The sequence below is a fragment of the Eschrichtius robustus genome, chromosome 6, assembly GCF_028021215.1.
Source record: "Eschrichtius robustus isolate mEscRob2 chromosome 6, mEscRob2.pri, whole genome shotgun sequence".
In the NCBI taxonomy this organism is placed as follows: Eukaryota; Metazoa; Chordata; class Mammalia; order Artiodactyla; family Eschrichtiidae; genus Eschrichtius; species Eschrichtius robustus.
The window spans coordinates 122605943-122626408 of NC_090829.1; the positions used below are offsets into that span (position 1 = coordinate 122605943).

The 20466-nt window shown below is 36.5% G+C and overlaps 1 pseudogene; it reads right to left on the minus strand.

The window, feature by feature from the left end:
• Positions 1-12704: 12704 nt before the first annotated feature.
• Positions 12705-20466, minus strand: part of LOC137765961 (ubiquitin-conjugating enzyme E2 J2 pseudogene) — a 67297-nt pseudogene continuing 59535 nt past the window's right edge.

Below are 20466 nucleotides of genomic sequence, written 5' to 3' on the forward strand. Positions count from 1 at the left end.
TTTCATTTCTAATTCTATTGATTTGAGTCATCTCCCTTTTTTTCTTGATGAGTCTGGCTAATGGTTTATCAATTTTGTTTATCTTCTCAAAGAACCAGCTTTTAGTTTTATTGATCTTTGCTCTTGTTTCCTTCATTTCTTTTTCATTTATTACTGATCTGATCTTTATGATTTCTTTCCTTCTGCTAACTTTGGGGTTTTTTTGTTCTTCTTTCTCTAATTGCTTTAGGTGTAAGGTTATGTTGTTTATTTGAGATGTTTCTTGTTTCTTGAGGTAGGATTGTATTGCTATAAACCTCCCTTTTAGAACTGCTTTTGCTGCATCCCATAGGTTTTGGGTCATCATGTTTTCATTGTTATTTGTTTGTAGGTATTTTTTGATTTCCTCTTTGATTTCTTCAGTGATCTCTTGATTACTAAGTAGTGTATTGTTAAGCCTCCATGTGCTTGTATTTTTTACAGATTTTTTTCCTGTAATTGATATGTAGTCTCATAGTGTTGGGGTCAGAAAAGATACTTGTTATGATTTCAATTTTCTTAAATTTACCCAGGCTTGATTTGTGACCCAAGATATGATCTATCCTGAAGAATGTTCCATGAGCACCTGAGAAGAAAGTGTATTCTGTTGTCTTCGTGTGGAATGTCCTATAAATATCAATAAATCCATCTTGTTTAATGTATCATTTAAAGCTTCTGTTTCCTTATTTATTTTCATTTTGGATGATCTGTCCATTGGTGAAAGTGGGGTGTTAAAGTCCCCTACTATGATTGTGTTACTGTCGATTTCCCCTTTTATGGCTGTTAGCATTTGCCTTATGTAATGAGGGGCTCCTGTGTTGGGTGCGTAAACGTTTACAATTGTTATATTTTCTTCTTGGATTGATCCCTTGATCGTTATGTAGTGTCCTTCTTTCTCTCTTGTGATAGTGTTTATTTTAAAGTCTATTTTGTCTGATATGAGAATTGCTACTCCAGCTTTCTTTTGATTTCCATTTGCATGGAATATCTTTTTCCATCCCCTCATTTTCAGTCTGTATGTGTCTCTAGGTCTGAAGTGGGTCTCTTGTAGACAGCATATATACGTGTCTTGTTTTTGTATCCATTCAGCCAGTCTATGTCTTTTGGTTGGAGCATTTAATCCTTTACATTTAAGGTAATTATCAATATGTATGTTCCTATTACCCTTTTCTTAATTGTTTTGGGTTTGTTACTGTAGGTCTTTTCCTTCCTCTATGTTTCCTGCCTAGAGAAGTTCCTTTAGCATTTGTTGTAAAGCTGGTTTTGTGGTGCTGAATTCTCTTAGCTTTTGCTTGTCTGTAAAGGTTTTAATTTCTCCATCAAATCTGAATGAGATCCTTGCTGGGTAGAGAAATCTTGGCTGTAGATTTTTCTCTTTCATCACTTTAAATATGTCCTGCCACTCCCTTCTGGCTTACAGAGTTTCTGCTGAAAGATCAGCTTTTAACCTTATGGGGATTCCCTTGTATGTGATTTGTTGTTTTTCCCTTGCTGCTTTTAATATTTTTTTCTTGTATTTAATTTTTGATAGTTCGGTGAACTTGTGTCTTGGCATGTTTCTCCTTGGTTTTATCCTGTATGAGACTCTCTGCGCTTCCTGGACTTGATTAACTATTTTCTTTCCCATATTAGGGAAGTTTTCAACTATAATCTCTTCAAATATTTTCTCAGTCCCTTTCCTTTTCTCTTCTTCTTCTGGGACCCCTGTAATTCAAATGTTGGTGTGTTTAATGTTGTCCCAGAGGTCTCTGAGACTGTCCTCAATTCTTTTCATTCTTTTTTCTTTATTCTGCTATGCAGTAATTTCCTCTCTTTTATTTTCCAGGTCACTTATCTGTTCTTCTGCCTCATTTATTCTGCTATTGATTCCTTCTAGAGAATTTTAAATTTCATTTATTGTGTTGTTCACCATTGTTTGTTTGTTCTTTAGTTCTTCTAGGTCCTTGTTAAACGTTTCTTGTATTTTCTCCATTCTGTTTCCAAGATTTTGGATCATCTTTACTATCAACACTCTGAATTCTTTTTCAAGTAGACTGCCTATTTCCTCTTCATTTGTTTGGTCTGGTGGGTATTTACCTTGCTCCTTCATCTGCTGTGTGTTTCTCTGTCTTCTCATTCTGCTTAACTTACTCTGTTTGGAGGTCTCCTTTTCACAGGCTGCAGGTTCGTAGTTCCCGTTGTTTTTAGTGTCTGCCCCCAGTGGCTAAGGTTGGTTCAGTGGGTTGTTTAGGTTTCCTGGTGGACGGGACTAGTGCCTGTGTTCTGGTGGATGAGGCTTGATCTTGTCTTTCTTGTGGCAGCACTGCATCCGGTGGTGTGTTTTGGTGTGTCTGTGACCTTATTATGACTTTAGGCAGCCTGTCTGCTAATGGGTGAGGTTGTGTTCCTGTCTTGCTAGTTGTTTGGCATAGGGTGTCCAGCACTGTAGCTTGCTGATCATTGAGTGGAGCTGGGTCTTAGCATTGAGATGGAGATCTCTGGGAGAGCTTTCACCGTTTGATATTACGTGGAGCCGGGAGGTCTCTGATGGACTAATGTCCTGAACTTGGCTCTCCCACCTCAGAGGCACAGGCCTGACACCCGGCCAGAGCACCAAGACCCTGTCAGCCATATTGCTCAGAAAAAAAGGGAGAAAAATAGAAAGAAAGAAAAAAGTAAAGTAAAATAAAGTTATTAAAATAAAAAAATTAGAAAGTAATGAAAAGAAAGAAGAGAGCAACCAAAGCAAAGATCCACCAATGATAACAAGCACTAAAAACTATACTAAAACATAAATAAATAATTAAAACGGACACTCAGAACCCTAGGACAAATGGTAAAAGCAAAGCTTTACAGACAGAGTCACACAAAGAAGCATACACATACACACTCATAAAAAGAGAAAAAGGAAAAAAATATATATATCGTTGCTCCCAAAATCCACCACTTTAATGTTGGGATGATTCGTTGTCTATTCAGATATTCCAGAGATGTAGGGTACATCGAATTGATTGTAGAGATTTAATCCGCTGCTCCTGAGGCTGCTGAGAGAGACTTCCCTTTCTCTTCTTTGTTTGCACAGCTCCTGGCTTTCAGCTTTGAATTTGGCCCTGCCTTTGCATGTAGGTCACCTGAGGGCATCTGTTCTTTGCTCAGACAAGAGGGGGTTAAAGTAGCAGCTGATTAGGGGCCTCTGTCTCACTCAGGCTGGGGGGGAGGGAGGGGTACAGATGTGGGGTGAGCCTGTGGTGGCAGAGGCCAGCGTGACATTGCACCAGCTTGATGCGTGCCTTGTGCTCTCCCGGGGAAGTTGTCCCTGGATCACGGGACCCTGGCAGTGGCGGGCTGCACAGGCTCCCGGGAGGGGAGGTGTGGAGAGTGACCTGTGCTTGCACACAGGCTTCTTGGTGGCTGCAGCAGCAGCCTTAGCATCTCATGCCCGTCTCTGGTGTCCGCGCTGATAGCCGCGGCTCGCGCCCGTCTCTGGAACTCGTTTAGGCAGTGCTCTGAATCCCCTCTCCTTGCGCACCCTGAAACAATGGTCTCTTGCCTCTTAGGCAGGTCCAGACTTTTTCCCAGACTCCCTCTCGGCTAGCTGTGGCGCACTAGCCCCCTTCAGGCTGTGTTCATGCAGCCAACCCCAGTCCTCTCCCTGGGATCTGACCTCCGAAGCCCGAGCCTCAGCTCCCAGCCCCCACCGCCCGGGCGGGTGAGCAGACAAGCCTCTCGGGCTGGTGAGTGCTGGTCGGCGGTGATCCTCTGTGCGGGAATCTCTCCACTTTGCCTTCTGCACCCCTGTTGCTGCGCTCTCCTCCATGGCTCTGAAGCTCCCCCCCCACCATCACCCTCGTCTCTGCCAGTGAAGGGGCTTCCTAGTGTGTGGAAACCTTTCCTCCTTCACAGCTCCCTCCCAGAGGTATAGGTTCCATCCCTATCTTTTGTCTCTGTTTTTTCTTTTTTCTTTTGTCCTACCCTGGTACGTGGGGAGTTTCTTGCCTTTTGGGAAGTCTGAGGTCTTCTGCCAGCATTCAGTAGGTATTCTGTAGAAGTTGTTCCACATGTAGATGTATTTCTGATGTATTTGCGGGGAGGAAGGTGATCTCCATTTCTTACTCTTCAGCCATCTTGAAGCTATCCTTATCTTACTTAAAATATTTTCTGTAGAGTCTCTTAAGAATTATCTGTATGCATTTTAACATTTGCCAACAAGAATGTTTTTGCTTCATTTCTTTCAGTTTTTCTGCTTTTTTATTACTCTTCTTTTGTACTACCTAGGGTCTATATTATACATTTGAATAAAGTACTTTATAGTAGCCCTTTTTTCATACATACTTATAAAGAAAATGCTTCTAATGTTTTTCTAGTGATTTTTTTATGGAATTTATTACTTACCCGTAGTAAAATGTTTAAAAATCTTTTAAAGTGATCTAAAATTATTTTATTATATATTAGAGTAGAATAATGTCAAGTGTACATTTGTATCTATTGAGATAATTATTTTCTCCTGTAATTTATGCAGTGCATTATGTTAACAGATGTTCTGATGATAAAACGTCATTGCTTTTTTTGGATAATCCTAATGATGAGAAGATATATGGCACATGCACACACACACTAGACATATACATGCACACATGTTGAATTTATGTTACACACACATGCACACATATATAATTTAATCATACGGATTTAGTTAGGGAGTATTTTTATCCAAGACATTTACGTTTTAATGAGATAGGTTTAAATTATATTTCTGAGTTCTTATACTATGTTGTTATTGTGAATGCTCTTATAGATTGCCCTCCTTTTCCATTTGGTAAGATAGACAGTATAAGATAGGTAATACACACTGCTTAAAGAGTTGTTAAAACAGTGCTTAAATTGCCTTCCGGTGGTGCCCTTACTGTGCCTGTATTGTGGGAAAATTATGGACTTAGATTTCATTTTCCTTAAATTTTTCAGGTATATATATTTTAAATAATTTTGGCAATTCATATTTTCCAAGATTGAGAATTTAGTATTTCTTTTAGAATATTGGAATAAATTTAGTGTATTACTTTATTCTCTTCCATATTGGCCATTTGTTCTCTTTTATAATTTCTTACATTATTTAAGTGTGTTTTCAATTTGCTGTTGAATATTCTTTCCTGAGGTTTTCCCTTGGTATTAATTTTTTTCAAAAAACTATTTCAAATTTTTCTTTATTATCGCCATTATATCTTGTTCTTCTCTTTTTTCTCCTATTTGTTCTTTTTGTTCAGTTTTGCCATTTTTCTATTTTTTTAACTGAAATACCTTTTTTTTGGAATTCAGAAAATATCTGGCTCCAAATTTTATATTGAACTTATAAATTTCCATCCATTTAGTGCATTAACTGCAAATCATAATTAGGGAATGAAGGATTTTATATGCTGTTTAGTTTTAAATATTTTATAAATATGCAATGTGATTATCTCTGACTATGGAGTAGCAGGCACTATATTTTCTAATTCTTGAAAAAATTAGATATCTTTTAGTGTTTTTGGTTTTGCTTTCTAATATTTTAATATGTTTAGAGAAATATGACCATATATTATCATTTTGTATTTTCCTCTTATATTTTACACATATATTTCTTGAGTATAGTTATTGATTAAGTTTTTTTAATGTATTATGTCTGCTAGAAAAAGTATGCTTTTAAGTGACTGTTGTACTAGACTAAGCTTATACTATGTTGTTTGAATCATATGTCTGTTCCTTAGCTGTCTCTCTACTCTTTCATTTTCTGCTTAATACATCAGTCTACAGACTAAGTGCAGTGTATAAACATTTATGGTGTTATTTTCTTAGTGATTTTTGTCCCTTTTATAATTAAACAATGACTATTTAGATCTCATAAAACATTTTTATTTTATAATCTATTTTCTCTGATATTAATATTTTGATACCATCTTTTTGTCAGTTTGGAGTTTGGTTGTTAATTTTTATGCATTCATATCCAGTTTTACTATATCATCATGTTTTTGGAGATGCTTATAGCTGCATTTAAAAATACCTAAATCAAGTCCTTACATATATTATAGTTACTGATCATTAGACTAATTACTGCAGACTTATTCTGAGTCTTCTAATTTTGTCGGTTTTTTCAGCTTCTACTTTCAATCATTTTTATATTTTGGAGGAGTCAATGTGGTTGTGGTTGTCTCTTCCCAATTTTTTAATTTCTTCCTGTTTGAATGGTTTACTTTTTACTTCTATATTTTTACACAGATTTCTGCCCTCCTGCCATCCCTAATGAAAAGAAGCTATTATTTTACTTCTACCTGTCTTTTATTTTCTGCACTTAAGTTAATGTATGTAATTGTCAACACTCAACACTTTTTTATCTTTATCACTCTGTTTGGCAGTGTCTTTGCTTACCTTTGCATCTTGCATCTCACTTCTCTTTTTCTCAGCTCAGTGTTCTTTTTACTGAAAGCTAAACTTCTGTTTCTTTCAGAAATTAAATTCTAGGTCCTTTCATGATTTATCTAATTAATGTGTTCTTATTTCATCTTCATGATTTTTAAATAATTTTTATGTATAGGACAATCTACTAACGCACTTGGCTCTGTGTATAATCTCTTTTCCAATTCCTAGCCTCTCCTAAATCATAGATCTTATCTTGTTTCTTTGACAGTATTAAATCCCCTGTCCTTTTTTCAAAGTTCATATTTTAATCTTTTACGTTCACTGAAAAACTGAGATTTGAATTCCTACTTGATATTTCCCTTTTATTTACATTTCTTGAAATGTAGCAAATTCCCTCATTTTAAGATTTAATATTAAATTTTGAAACCATAGTAACTTTTCCCATGTTTCTAGTTGTTTGAAAGGTAGAGAAATCCTAACATAACTTCATTTTCACCAGAGGTTTCAATTCCTCATTCTTTCACCCCTGCTCTTATACTTCCACCCAGTTCTTATATTAATTTTAAGACTTTCCACTTTAATTTTATAAGGCAGCAGTCCTTATCTTGAATTAACTTGGGAAATGAATAAATTATTTTTGTCCAATTATCAGAATGTAGTTGAATCTACCTTTTCTTTGTGGATAGTTGTCAACTAGAAATGATACATGGTTTATCTAATGTTAACTTCTACTCGATGTTCATCTTAAATTTTAACATCGGCATAGAAGATAACATATAAATGAAATACTTATGAAAATACTTTATTATTTGAATTTATTTTGTTAACTTTGTTTTTTTAAAATTATGAAATAAATATAAACCCCACCTAAACTACTTGTTGAATTAAGGGTTTAATTAATTAAACCCTTATTCACTACGTTTTAATGCAGTAAATACAAGAGCTCAAATTATAATCTTAAGATCTGGTTACTCTCTAACTCTTGGCTCTACTCTTATCCAAAGTGGTTTATTCTCAGGTCTGTGTAGTGGCCCAATAGCTGCCAGCAGACTCAGCCCCATATCTTCCAACATTCAAGTCCAGTTAAAAAAAAAAAAGTTATCCACCGAAAGCCATCCTTTTGCTTACCCAATATTTTTATCCTCATTTCATTCTATACATAGATTTTTTAAGATAGCCCAAATGAATGACTAAAGCACATTCTAGGCAATAGAGGTAGAAAGTACCAAGGATGTGAGGAACAAGTTTCCCTTGACTGTCAAGAGCTTGGAACAGAGGAAAGAGTAGGAAGTTGGAGGAAAGGACAGTGATGTAATGTAGGTCTAGAATATGTATGCTTTTGGAACCATTTAAATGGCATTGGTTTTTATCCAGAGTGAAACGTGAAGCTGCTGGAGGGATTTAAGTAATGTGATAATAGTATTCTAAAAGCGTTTTATTCTGGCTGCTTTCTTGAATATAGACCATTGGAAAGGGTAGGATCAGGGAGGTCAGTTAGGAGGCTTTGGCTTCTAGGCAGGAGAGAATGGTGTCTGTAATTGGAAAAGGTCTTAAATTCTGGATATTATTTAGGACTAAAATGACTTTGCAACATATTGAATGTGTGATGCAGGAGAAAAAAAAGAAAAAGAATTCTACTTCAGGACATTTTGAGTGAGTTGGAGTCACCATTAACTGAGATGGGAAAGACTGTCCGCAGGCAAGTTTTAAAGGAAGGTACTTCTGATATTCTAAGTATTATGCCATTTTGACTGTAGCTCAATCTGCTAACGGAAGCATGGTTAATTGAGTTTAGCAAGTTTATAAATTATCAGGAACAGCATCTTTGTAAGAGGCACTACAGTATTGAAAAGAGCCTTAGAGTAAGCAGAAAAATAATGGCAAAGCAGATGTATGGATTCAGACCACAACAAAAGAATGTTCTTTCTCTCCTACTTAAGAAAATAAATTTAAACTAGGAAACTGGATTTTAAGTGTCAATAAATGTGACAGCCTATTTCTTTAATTTTTTTTCTAGGTTTGATTTTGAATATTAGTAATGGGACTATCTTGTGGCTTAATTTTATAAAATAACTTTTTTTATATTTAACAGTGTGTAACACTTGCCTTTCCGCCTAAATCAGACACAAAATTTTCTATAATATTTTGTATAACTTCTATTTATAAAATCTCTCATAAAAATGATGATGATTATGTTAATGATAATACCCTTCTAGATACTTATCTAGTTAATTATTAATGTGAACTTAAACTAGCAATTTGTTAAATGTGTCTTCTTATGTTCTGATTTACTGGTAAATCCCACAATGTAGAAGGACTAACTATATAGCTTTTATAAGCCAATGATTGGCCCACTTATTTTAAGCCTAAATTCCCATGATGCACTTGGACTGGTCTGTCTCACCCCCTTGGGACAAATGGAACGTCTGAGAATACAAAGTTAATGCTGCTTCTATGTTATAACAAAGTTCTTTGTAGTTGAACCAGGAATGCCATGTTTTTTCTCCATATCCACGAATATTTGGCAGGCTAACTTGAAGCATAATATCTCGGATGCTTAAAACTTCTTGACATTGTATACATAATATTTCATCTAATACAAATACCCTTATTTTTCTCTGAGGAAAGACTTTTCCCCATCAATTTGTTTATATATTCTTCAGGTGAAAAAATTCTATGCAGCTAAACAGAAAACATACATCTCAGCTGTGGGCATGTAAAGTATTATTTAACATAGAAGTTAAACTAATGATAGAATTTTGACACAATTTGAACTGTTGAAAATGAGATTTAAGACTTCTGTTTAAATACTTTTGCAAGAATATAATTTTTTCTATTAGGTCTTTATTAATTGTAGCTATTATGAGGCACCTTAATATCTATGCATTTATTTCTTTATAAAATAAGGATACTATTAGTTTCTATTTCATGGAATAACTGCAAAAATGAAATGAGTTAATTCATGTAAATTCCTTACAGTGTTGTCTGGCACATTGAAAGCATTCAAAGATTGACTATTACAATTGTAATTGTACTTCTGAAAAATATGAGCCAAGAGTAGTTGGCAGCTACCATGATGCCACATGGATCTTGAGAATGAATCCAGAACAGAATAGGATTAGAGAAGAATTTGTCCTGGGGAAACTATCTGAATCTCAGATTTCACTTCTGCTTGAAGCTCATGGATTGTGAGTTATGTATATCAATAAATTCCACCCACTTTTTTTCAAAGTACTTTTGGCTTAGATTTTCTGTCACTTGAATCCAAAAAATTCAGTACTAAGGCCAAAAATGAAAATAACCATTCTAACAATTCAGAATAAACCGAGTAAAAGTAGGGTGAATTAAAGTAAGAACCCCTGTATCCTGGTCTGGAATAGTGAAACATGTGTAACTTCTCTGATTTTCATTTTAGCAGTTCTATCATCTATGATTCACCTAGTAAATGACTCCAAAATCGAAGTGGCTTATAATGACACATTTCTTGTTCACATTATAGATCGATGATCAAACATGAGCTTTGACTCAGTTTAGCTCAAATTGTCTCCATTCCAATATTCAACGTGAAGAACACCCCCTTTTTGTGGCAAAGGGAAAGAAGTTAAGAGGGTGAGTTGAACCGTGCAATTCCAGTGATATCTTCTGCTCTAATTTAACATATAACTATGGCATAAAGCTTAATGACTCAAATCTCATGGGCTAAAGCAAGTCACAAGACTGAGATGTCATCAGTTAGACAGAGCAGTATAATTATTCACCAAAAGCACAAGTAAGCCATTTATAGGTGGTGGCATGCATGATCCTTTAGAGCAGCGGTCCCCAACCTTTGTGGCACCAGGGTCTGGTTTCGTGGAAGACAATTTTTCCATGGACTGGGGATGGGGAGGATGGTTTTGGATGATTCAAGTGCACTACATTTATTGTGCACTTTATTTCTATTATTATTACATTGTAATATATAATGGAATAATTATACAACTCACCATAATGCAGAATCAGTGGGAGCCGTGAGCATTTTTCCTTCAACTAGATGGTCCCATCTGGGGGCGATGGGAGACAGTGACACCCGAAGTGTGTTGCTTAGGTCCAGTCCACTCCATGATCTCGTTTTGGTTGCTGTCACTGCAGAAAACCGTGCCTCACAAAGATAGGATGTTGGACATGGAAGCAGGTTTTTCAGTGCTTTTGTGGCAATCTCAGGATATTCCACCTTGACTTTAATCCAGAACGTATGGAGATTTGAAGTTGTCTCAAACATACGTCTAAGGCCACCGTCATATGCGATCTCAAGCAGTTGATCCTCTTCTAGCACGGACAAAGTTGATTCACCTGGCTTATTCACAAATGGGTCACGGACCCATTCCTTCCCAGTTCGGGGGTCTTTTGTGGTTGGGAAGTAATGCTCAAACTCTTGCAAGCTGAGATAGGTGATCATGCACCAGCTGTGAGAAAGAAGGCCCTGGCTCAGTCTCTTTCAAAATCTCTGCTAATGTTTGAAACATGTCAAAAATCCCAATGTTCACTCGTCACCCCCATAATTCCAGTTTGGCTTTGAATGCAGCCACTTTATCTGCTGACTTCAACACAGTTGTCATTCTCCCCTGAAGTGACAGATTGAGTTTGTTGAGCAGGTTGAATGTGTCACACGAGTAAGCAAGTTGTGCAACCCATTCTGTGTCACTGAAATGTGCTGCCAGTGGTGACTGCTTTTCTAAAAGAAATCTCTGGAGCGGCTCTCGTAACTCAAAAACTCTGGCCAGTGCTCTACCTTTAGAAAGCCATCTCATTTCTGTGTATGAGAGAAGACGTGTGTGCTCTGCGTCCATCTCCTCATAGAGCTGCGCAAACAGACGTGAGTTAAGGGCATGTACTTTAATGTGGTTGATAAGTTTAATCACATCCTGGAAAACGTTGTTAAGTTCAGCTGACATTTTTCGGCTAGCCGGCATTTCCCTATGGGTGACACAGTGCGTAGACTCACATTCAGAAGCGACCTCTTTGACCCGAGTAGTGAAACCAAAAAGCTGTCCAGTCATGGCAGCCGCTCCACCCAGGCATATACTGACACAAAGTGACCAATTCAGTTTTCCTGGTATGTAATCATTCAAAGACTTGAATAGTTCTGCAGCTGTGGTGTTGGTTCGCAACAAAAGTGCACATAACATATCCTCATGCACATCTTCCTGAAAAATATATCACACAAAAACAAGCATTGTTGCCTGTTGTCAACATCGGTAGATGTGTCAACCTGGATTGCGTACCACGGTGGCTCATTAATCCTCTCTAACAACTGTGCCTCAGTATCCTCTGCTGTTTAATCAATTCGTCTAGTAATGGTGCTAGCCGAAAGAGGAACATGCGCCACCTTTTGAACTGCACCCTCTCCTAAAAGTTCACAACAAATGTCCTTAGCAGCTGGCAGGATCAACTCTTCACCAATAGTAAAGGGCTGCTTAGCTTTAGCAATGCTGTTAGCCACTAAGAATGATGCTCTCAGTGCAGACACATTTGATGAAGTCGTGGCCTTCAGTAATTGCTTCTGTTCTTCGTGTTCACGTTTTTTCTTTTGAAAAACTCCAAAGGCTTGTCTTTTAATACAGGGTGCTTGGTCTCCACATGGCGAAGCAGTTTTGAAGGTTTCATGGCTTCGTTGGATAGCTGGTTGACACATATTATACAAAGTGGGCTTGGAGAATGCCAATCACTGGTTGCAATGAACTCGTAATTAAAAAGGACACAGTATTTTCTTTTAAATGCAGCTTCCTTTTTTGTTGGCAGTCTTAGAGTCTTCTGCTGCCTCGTCATTGGGTCTTTCCCCCTTTTTAAAGAAGCTCTCCAGCAACATTTGGTTTTTTACTCATTTTGTCTAGGGTTAGCTTGTGGGCTTACCAGAACTGTGACTGAGACAAGTGCATAGTGTGGGAAAGAGGCGTGGATGGAAGTGGTAAGTAAAATAATGGGTGGGCCACGCACGGACCAAAATAAGTGGGGCATTCTGACTTAAAGCCTGCCACCAGATGCAGCTGTACAATTGAAGTACATCAACTCACTTGCCACTATAAAGCCTGCCACCAGATGCAGCTTAATTGTCACTTGCCACTCACTGACAGGGTCTTGATAAGCGTCTGCAAGCAATTGATTTATTATGGTCTCTGTGCAGTCAAACCTCTCTGCTAATGATAATCTGTATTTGCAACTGCTTCCCAGCGTTAGCGTCACCCCCTCAGCTCCACCTCAGATCATCAGGCATCAGATTCTCGTAAGGAGCACGCAACCTAGATCCTGCACGTGCACAGTTCACAGAAGGGTTCGCGCTCCTATGAGAATCTAATGCCGCCGCTGATCTGACGGGTGGTGGAGCTCAGGCGGTAATGTGAGCTATGGGCAGCGGCTGTAAATACAGATGAAACTTCGTTCACTTGCCCGACGCTCACCTCCTGCTGTGTGTCCCGATTCGTGGCCCTGGGGTTAGGGACTCCTGCTCTAGAGAGGTATAGGGAATGAAAGTCTGGCTCAGTAACATCTGGAACATTAAAGTACTTATTAGGAAAGAAGATTTTTGGTGTAATGTTTTTTACTTTCAGTTTCAATAGCATTATATTAGAAAGATATTATATCAGACTTAAGGTATCCTATTTAGAAGCGGGTGGGTTTGGTGGGAATTCCTTTCTACCTATTGCCTGAAATTTAAAATGGATGGGAGAATGATTTTCTAGATGGAGTTTAGTTTGAACTGTAGTAAGGAAGTAAAACTGGGGTAGATTGGAACCTAGAAGAAATTTTTCCTTTTTTGTACTTTGCAGCTTCTCTTTTAAACACACTTTCTATGCTGAAAAAGGAATACTTTTCTCTATTTTAAGAAGCAGCCATGAGGCAAGGGCCAGATTGAATTTGCTTCCTCACAGTCATTTTTATGAATTATCCAGAGGTAGGAGCCAGGTAAGACCTAGTAGAATGATCAGTCTAATAGCTAATGGTTATTGGGCGTTTAATATTTGTTAGACAGTACACTGTTCTAAACACTTGATATGCATTAAATAATATATTTAGTACTGCAACTCCATAAGGTAGGCACTACTAATATCCTCCTTGCGTGGATAAGGAAAATTGGTACAGCTTGTTTAAGTAACTTGTTCAAATGTACCCAGCTAGTAAATGGTGGCGCTAAGATTCGAGCCTACAGGCCGGCTCCTAATCTAAGTTATTAACCAGTGAATGCACTACTATCTTTCGGGATGAAGGAAGTATCAGTAGCTTTTATTGTTGAGGAAGGAGAAATTTCCATTCTACCTCTCTTGAGTTCTTGTGGCTGGACTAGTAATAAAATTGACACAAGACAGATTAACAGGAGAAAAATAAACTTAAATAAATGTTACAAATAACACAGTTGAATTCAGGTTCACTTAGATGAAACAGATTAATTTACTTGTATAATAGGGAAAACATTAGTCCTAAAGCCTAGAGAATGAGAAGCATAATCTTCGTCTTTTAAAAAAATGTTATTACTATTTCAAGTCCTCATTTTACTGGAGTATTGAAATCTTAATTTGCCTAAAATCACTATTCCCATTTTTCTTACGGATCTTTTTTAGGGCCAGCATAGCTTTGCTCTCCATTGCGTTGCTTTTTTAATCTGATAGCTTTTCAGTTGCCCCTCGTCCTCTGGAGGACATGGGATTTACTGTGATCACTGAGGTCAGGATGTAGTTCAGGAAACCACCATCTCTCTAAGACTGCATATCTACATGTCATCTCTGTCCCCTTCCCCAACCTACTACTTCTCTGATTCATCCCTTCTCCCCTCAGATGTGGAGAGGATGGTGAGAGAGAGGAGAGCACACTGGGAGGCCTTTGCTCTTATTGATCATTTACCTTTCCACATCTTTTTAAAAAGTTTTTTGTTGTTGTTCTTCTGAAAGAATCTAGACCTCTGAAGAGTAAAATCCAGGCTACACCTGATTTTTCCCTCTTTAATATCTGCTGTCACATCATTTGTCTGAAAAAGGAAGCTCAGAATAGCCTAATGAAGATCAACAATGGAAACTAAATACTGGAGAAGGATAATTGTTAATGTTTCAAAATATACTTTCCTGCCACACACATTTGTTACAGTTTGAAAATCAAAGCAGCAGATTAAATAACAAATAAACAAAACCATGCCAAAATGGTCTGAGAAAAATATGGATGTTCTATTTTTTTTTTTTTTTGTGGACCATTTTTAAAGTCTTTATTGAATTTGTTACAATATTGCTTCTGTTTTATGTTTTGATTTTTTGGCCACGAGGCATGTGGGATCTTAACTTCCCGACCAGGGATCGAACCTGCAACCCCTGCATTGGAAGGCAGAGTCTTAACCACTGCACCGCCAGGGATGTCCCCTGGATGTTCTATTTTAGAGAAAGAAATATCTAAGAAATAAGTCTTAGAGTCACTGAATACACCTTCCTGTTGACACTGGGTATGGTATAGGGAATAAACTGTTCAAAATCACTACAAATTATTCTCTTAGAAGATTAGATGTGGGATAAAGACCAGAAAAGTAGAAATTTTTTGTAAAATCTGTATGTACTAGCATGAGAAAGTTTTCATAAAACATTAAATTAAAAACAAATTAAAAGAGGTTGAAAAACAATATAAATTTATCTCACTTTTATGTTACTGAAGTATTTTGCTATATAAGTTGTGAATTTTATTTTTAAAGAAAAAGTATTAGCTATGTGAGTTTTAAAACTTTGTGTAAAAACTTGCTAATGACATAAAAAGAGTTAACACGTGAAATCTAGTATAAATGTCAGCCCTGATCAATAACTTTGAGGTTATTAAGACTTTCTTACATAATATATTTGTAAGCATTTAATAAATATAAAATATTTTAGTACCTATAAAACTCCCTTAATCACTCCTGGCTAGACACACAGGTACCTTAGAGAATAGAGGAGAGTAGGAGTAGTCATGTAAGTTTTATAGTCTTTTGTTTTAGGTACCTCCTGGGTCTTTAATTTTTTATTAGCCTTTTACAATGAATCATTCAATGAAGCTGTTTTGGAATCTTGAAGCCTTTTGACAGCTTCTGCATGCCAATTAAAACAGGTATCCCATTCTGTTTGATTTGGAAGCCCTTGCTTTTAAGTATACTTCTTAAGTGAACAATCTTGTCTAATTGCAACATTCCCATAGTGGCTATTGTAATTCTAGGTTACTTTAGTAAGACTTTGCCATTTCTGTAGATATCTGCAGCTTCCACACCACAGTTCTTAGGCATAAGCAGGTGTTCCAGAAAATGGTGTACTCAGTTATTTGAAACTTGAGGATTCCATTTCTTTAGCTAAGCCTTGGGCCTCTGGAGCCAAATGAATACCTAAGAGGGATGTGCTGCTGGATTGGGGGTTTTGTGGGATTTTGCAGTGTACCTCCTTGCACAGACATTTTCTTGAGGTTGGCAGGTGACCTAGTGTGAAACTAACCTGTTCTGTGACCACCTTATCCTAGCAAGAGAGTCTTAGCATTAGATGGTGAGTGCTCTAACATTTTTTAAGTGCTTGATCCCTGCCCATCAATTTTGTGGCTCTGGTTTGCGAGATTCCCATTAGCAATAGATTGAAATATATACCTCCAAAGCGTTAAGAATCACTGTTTCATGGCTTGAAATTTAGTGTATTTCCCATTATTTATATGACAATCTACATTAAAAACTATTAGAAATTTAGTTAATTGGTCTGTTGCATGTATAGAGGTGCTCCTATAAAGGTGCTCCTATCATCTGGTGCTTTTAATTGAAACTACAGATGGTAGTGAATCAGCACCTCTTTTAGACTAATGGTGGGGCTTCCAGACTAAGAAAATCATTTCCAAGAGGGACTTGCAAAGTCCATTCAGGCATAAAGAAATCTAACAGCTATATATTTACAATTTGTTCTCTGAGAAATCTATATATTTGCAAATTTGTATCTACTATCCCTCTGAAAAAAGTAATGTATCTATATTGCGCATACAAGACTCTGTATCTCACAGAATTAAAGTAGTTTCCAAAGTCTGATAGCTAAGTGACATCAGATAGTTAATATAATTTATCCTATACTCCACTGATAAACTGGGGACTCAAATATAAGAGCTGGAGTGCAAATTCGATAAGAGAATATTAATTTTCTTCCTCTCTGAGGTAAAGTTTGTTACTACTAAAAGATAAGTTTAAACTGCATGTTAAGTTTTCTTATTTTCCCAGTACTACCCTCTTTTTCATGTTTCTTCCTAGAATACTTGACAGTCTCTGACGAACTATCCATCCAGTATCCAGGTCATTTTCTTAGAAATATTCTAAAAAAAAAAAGAATAGATGTCTCAGGTGAGAAATATATTCCTTTCTCATTGGGAGTGCCTCCCCTTTTTATCATATTAGATAAGAAATAGTTCCTTGCCATTTTTAAGAAATTGCTTAGTGCAGTTCCACTAAGACCTGTATTTATGCAGGGTTTGGATCTCAGACAGCTTTCTTCAGACTCTCATGCTTTTCCCTGAACAGTCTGGCTGGCACTGTATACTTCTGCCACAAACAAGGGTTCTCAAGACTCTTGCTCTGCCGCAATCACCCTTCTGAGCAATTGGCAGTGGCCACAGAAGAGTTAACTAGATATAAAAACAGCCTTTAATTATGAAACTTCCAGAGGTTTTAAACTGCTTTGTCTCCCCACACTTGGCTTATTCGAATTCATTAAAATATCAGCTGAAAAGAAAAGGAAATATAGAAATACACAGCACCTTCACAGTTTAAGACAAAACCATATGTTGATTTTAATTCATGGAATAAAATAGAATAGAATTAACATGTAATTTGCCTTAAATTATTAAGCCTTTCTATATGTCTTCACAGTATGTGTGGTATAAACTTGTTACTTTTTCGGTGAAAATATATTTGATCGTATCTTCTGAGGCAAAACATGACTTTGAAATGTATAAATCTCTAAGAAATCAAACATGAGTTAGCAGTTTTGTAGCTAACAGAAAGTTTGTTTTACGTATTACTGTTCTTACTGTATGTTAGTTGATTCTGTTCTCTTAAGCAAACTTCATAAATTCTGTGAGTTGTTTTTTTTTTTTAAATGCCATTGATAATTTTTTTTTAATTAATTAATTAATTAATTTATTTTTGGCTGTGTTGGGTCTTCGTTTCAGTGCGAGGGCTTCCTCTAGTTGCGGCAAGCGGGGGCCACTCTTCATCGCGGTGCGCGGGCCTCTCACTGTCGCGGCCTCTCTTGTTGCGGAGCACAGGCTCCAGACGCGCAGGCTCAGTAGTTGTGGCTCACGGGCCTAGTTGCTCCGCGGCATGTGGGATCCTCCCAGACCAGGGCTTGAACCCGTGTCCCCTGCGTTAGCAGGCAGATTCTCAACCACTGCGCCACCAGGGAAGCCCAATTCTGTGAGTTTTATCTCAAGGAAAATAGTTTATTTTGTCAGTGTTTAAAAAGATATTATTAGACTTGCTCTTTTCTTTTCATTTCCTTGTGTAAATAGGTGAGAGATGTGTTATAAAACTGTTGTATAATAAAACAGTCATCCTTATCCATTCTTATGAAAGGAAGAACTCTCTTTAGGAGTTCCATTGCCATATCTTTAAATGCTTAACATTATCCCTTCCAAATGTTGCTAATCAATTTGGAGATGTATAACAAAGAATTAGTTCAAATATCAAGCATTGGTGGATTTCTATTAAATCAATAGGAGCTTTGAGGATATAAGTATCTTGTCCTAAATGTGCAAATATGCCTCTCTTTCACCTTTAGCCTTCTGTGGATTATTAGTGGTAACATAAGTATTATTGTTAAGGATGAGTGTTAGATGCTATTAGTGATACTTTCTATGTTTATATGCTTTTATTATTCTCTTAAATTGTAACGCTGTTACTATCAGCTTGCAGTGGCAAGAGTGGCATCTCAGTTACTGCAGAGTTGTATCTGAACATGGATAATAAAGTAGAGTATAAGGTAAACAGGTTGCTATTCTTCAATGTGTTTAAAGCATTAGTTAATAAACACAAAAATTTTAATGCAATTCAGGTTCCTTTTATGAGTAGTCCCCTGAAGTAAACAATAACAAAAAGTTACATGGATGGCAATTGACAATAGTAATTATAATACTATTAAATACAGTTAAAAATTTCTACCACATTCATGATTTTATTTACTACATTTTGGATAATAAGTTCAGTTGATTGAGAATTACATTATGAAAGTAAATAGTGCTAGTTTTTCCATAATTGGAATTAATTTTGTCTTGTTGTCTTGATAGCTCCTTGAAAACATGAGACCAGAAATTAAGTGTACATAAGAAAGAACAGAATAAACATGAGGAGGCCATTTTTTTCTCTACCTTTACCATGTTAGTTTAAAAAAGTCATACCATGTTTTCCTTCACTGTATTTTCTCTGTGTTTGTTCTTCACTGTATTTGCTCTATCTGTTCTATGGTGATTGGTTTACTCTTTATTGGTGGACTACTTAGACTTTGTCTACCTGGTGTAGAGAACTCTGGGAACATTATTAGTGGCAGAGCTGGATACTGTAGATAGTTGAGTGCCCTTCAGAATGTGTCTGAAATACCTCATTGAAGAATCCTGGGCCCCACCTCACATTTTCTGAGTAAGCATTTACAGTGATGCATTTTTTAACAAAAAACAAGAAAATTATTTTAGATATATGTGTCTAATACTGGGTGCCTAGTGTACAATGAGCTGAGAGCAAGCTGGGGATGGATCAAGATGATAAATAGACATGAATAAGCTAACAAGGGGATATGTGGCTGTGATCTTATTTCTTTGGCGACAAGAGAGCACCTGTTACTTGTGTCCTTAGAATTTTAAGAGTAATTCTAAATAGTGCATTTGAGATCATTCAAGGAGGATACTGAAATGCCCCAAAAATCAATATTGGCCCCTCTTAGTTTAGAGAGTTACGTAGAACAAGGTGCTATTAAATGGCTAAATCCTTCATCTAATTTCCATTTGCAAATAAATAGAGATTTGTTTGAAGAAATACTAGAATATGACATTGTGGAAACTACACAGTGACCATCTATTACAACTAGTAGAGGGGAAAACAAATCGCAAAGTAGGTATGTGGCTAGAAAATATGTTAAGATTTTAAAAAAATTGAACAGATACAGTAACTACAGAATTTAAGAGAGACTTCTTTTGCATGTACTGATTGAGCTTGGTTAAAAAGATAATTTAGAAAAGTGATTGGGCTATTTTCTGTAATTTATTGTGAAGAAATATTACAATGGTTATTATTTTTCTTTATGATCATAATGTAGTAGCAACATAATATATGAGAAAAATAAATGCAATAAGAAATATAGATGAAAATATTACAGAATGACTTATTTTATAAGATAAACTCTATCTTTAGAAAAATATATGTAAAGAGAGAACTTTTTGAGAGGAAGTACTGAGTTGAAATTGGAATTTGAGAGCGGGAGCACTGATCTATGATAAAGGAGAGGATGGCACAAAAAGTTAAGTTAAATTTAAAAGAAACTGGAAAAGACATCCAGATTTTGATGAGAGAGAATTAGACGTCAACGGGGTGAGATAAAGAAAAAACAAAAAGAAAAAAGCATAGTTTTAGACTGGTTTTCATGTGTTTAAATATCCCGAGAGCAAATAAACCTATTATCACAGGATGAATCTGACCAAATGGAGTTAAGGTCTGTAAAAAAATTATACTATGACACTACTGTCTATAATGATGGCATTTTAATCTGAAAAACTACAGGCAACTGGTGTGACCTGTATCACATGATTAAGGAAAATCTAAGGAACTAGGGGAGTAGAGGATGAGTCAGAAAAAAAGGTAAGGAAATAAGAAAAACATAATTTGAGTTGTGTGTAAAATAGTATCCTTGCCCAGACTACTCCAAAGCTTTGCATCCCTGAATAAACGGTATTTTTATGATAATTTTCATGTCAAACTTTCTTGATTCGGAGCACCTTAGTGTTTCAGTAATTTTTTCACATGTCTCGTGGGCAAAAAAAAAAACTTATAACTGAAAGACGTTAGGTAACTTAAACACTGTAATATGTATAGTT